The sequence below is a fragment of the Echinops telfairi genome, unplaced genomic scaffold (genome assembly GCF_000313985.2).
Source record: "Echinops telfairi isolate 266 unplaced genomic scaffold, ASM31398v2 ScPeMD7_1;HRSCAF=3_0, whole genome shotgun sequence".
NCBI classification, from domain to species: Eukaryota; Metazoa; Chordata; class Mammalia; order Afrosoricida; family Tenrecidae; genus Echinops; species Echinops telfairi.
Genome location: NW_022103896.1, coordinates 53,590,804 through 53,593,214, shown reverse-complemented (window position 1 = coordinate 53,593,214; position 2,411 = coordinate 53,590,804).

Here is a 2,411-nt window from a genome sequence, read left to right as displayed (position 1 = left end):
GATCGCAATGACCGACACATAATCCATACACTACCCCCCCCTTGGGGGGATGAACAACAGAAATGTGGGTGAAGGGAGAGAGGGGTCAGTGTACGATATGAAAGCAATTATAATTTATTATTTATCAAGGGGTCACAAGGGTGAAAGGCGGAGAGGGAGGGGGAAAAAAGAGGAGCTAATACCAAGGACTCAAATAGAAGGTAAATGTTTAGAAAATGATGATGGGAACATATGTGCAAATATGCTTGATACAATTGATGTGTGGAATGTTATAAGAACGGTAAAGAGCCCCCAATAAAATGATTTTTTTAAAAAGAGTTAGTCGCAGACACTCACAGGATCTGTTCTACCCGGTCCTACGGGGTCGGCTATGAGTGGCATAGGCTTGATGGCCGTGAGAGCTTTGGGTAGTTTCTCCATCAGTCAGAACCGACTGGATGGCAGAGAAATTGGTTTTGGATAGAGTTTGAAAGTGCCTGAAAGTGCCCAGTGTGCTACCGGACTACTAACGACAAGGTCAGTATTCAAGTCAACCACGGGGAGAAAGATGAAGCCGTTTGCTTCTGTAAAGGTGTACAGACTCCGGGGCTCTTTGTGAGGTCGCTGTGAGCAGAACCAACTTGCTGGCAGTAGGTCTGGGCTTCTGTTTCTGTTTTTGATAGAGTCACGAGGGTGGTGCAGCCCGGGAATGTTTCATTCGGTTGGACATGGAGTTGCTATGAATCAGAGCCAACTCAGCGGCTGCTCGTCACGATAGTAAATGCCTCAATTGCCTCCCAGAGCTTGCTGGCAGACTATGGAAGTCAAAGTCACTTCTGGTGAAAGGGTAAGAAGGCAATTAAGAGAGCAGTAGGTAGCGTCTCTGTCTTCTTAGTACATGTGGAGCAGTAAAAGAATGTTGTTTGAGATGTTAATATGCTTCTGGGGAGGCTTTAAAAGGAAATGATGACTATGTGATCCTACAATTGAGGGAAAGTGATGCTTTTGATGCAGTGACCAAGAGCCTGTCTGAATGAAAATCACATGTTTGGTGGAAGGTGGCAGTGATGAACTTGAATATTTGACTGAAGATATTTCCCTAGTCAACCACACTGTCACCGAGTTGATTCTGATCCTTAGCCACCATGCAGGACTGAGTAGAATTGTCCCACAGGGTTTCCAAGGCTGTGTGTCTAACGGAAGCAAACTGCTGCTAACCTGTCCGTTAGGCGCCAATGCCTCACCCACGGTCCCAGCAGAACCCTTTCTCCTGGCCATTTACAGTCAAATGTGAGAGTGAACAGATGGACTTTAAAATGAAGCGCGCAAAATAAAAGCAAACCAGAGTTGGAAAATTCTGTTCCCCAAATAAGAAGGTGAGTCCAAGAACATTCGCCAAGGGCATGGCTATGCGATCTTTTGTGAGGGAGATGAAGCTTGTGGCTGACGGATCAACCCACCGCAGCAGAAAACCTATCAGACGGAATGGGGCAGAGAAAGGAGAGCAAAGAGCCCTGTTGGCCTCTTAGAATTCCACAGACCAGAGAAGTCACAGCAATTGTGCGTCAAGTAAAGAACCATCCCTGCAGTGGGTCAGATATGAGCAGAACACTTGGAAGGAGCTGCCTAAGGCTCAAGGGTGCCTGGGGTCTCAGAGGTAAAAAGCCATGACCTCTAGATTTCAAAGGGTCAGATCCTCACTAACTGGTTCCACAGTAGGGGACAACCATTCAATTTGACCAAGAGAATGGGGCTCCTGCTCAAAGCAGTGGGACCAGGACTTCCATGCCCCAGGGACCAGGACTTCCATGCTGATGGGGGTGAGGATACCACTCAGACAGACTAGAAGAATGGACTGCCTGAACCCTAGGGAGTAGAATGACCATTCTAGTAGTCCTGGAAAGCAGAGCTGAAGTCTAGACCCAAGGGGCCCCACCCAGAATCGAGAACCTGGAGCGCTGGCATGAAAGTTCTTAATATGGCTCTTCTATCCATTTCCCTCTAACTCCCACCAAATGACTGGGTGGGATTATGCAAATAGGGTATGTATAATGCTAATGGAGGGGATTGGTCAGTTTTTCTTCCCACATCCCCACCTATAAGGGTGCACCATCTGAAGCAGCAAAGAGAAAATCCAGGATCCTTGTCTAAACTGGCGGAGGCCAAGGCCAGAGGCCCCAGAGATGTGGCACAGGTGCTATGGGACAGCAAGACGGAGCAGGGCTGAGACCAAGACGGTGAGGCAGAAGCTAAGGGACCACGTGATGGAGAGGCTGACGACCAGAGAGGGATTCTGTGGCTGGCTGAGGAGAGGTGCTGCTGTGGACCGGTGACGGTATTCTTACTGTTGGCTGATCCTGACTTGTAATCACCTGTTAGCCTCCCTCACACGCCCCATAATTTTGAGTATTGTCTGAGAGTTTGGTGTGGTC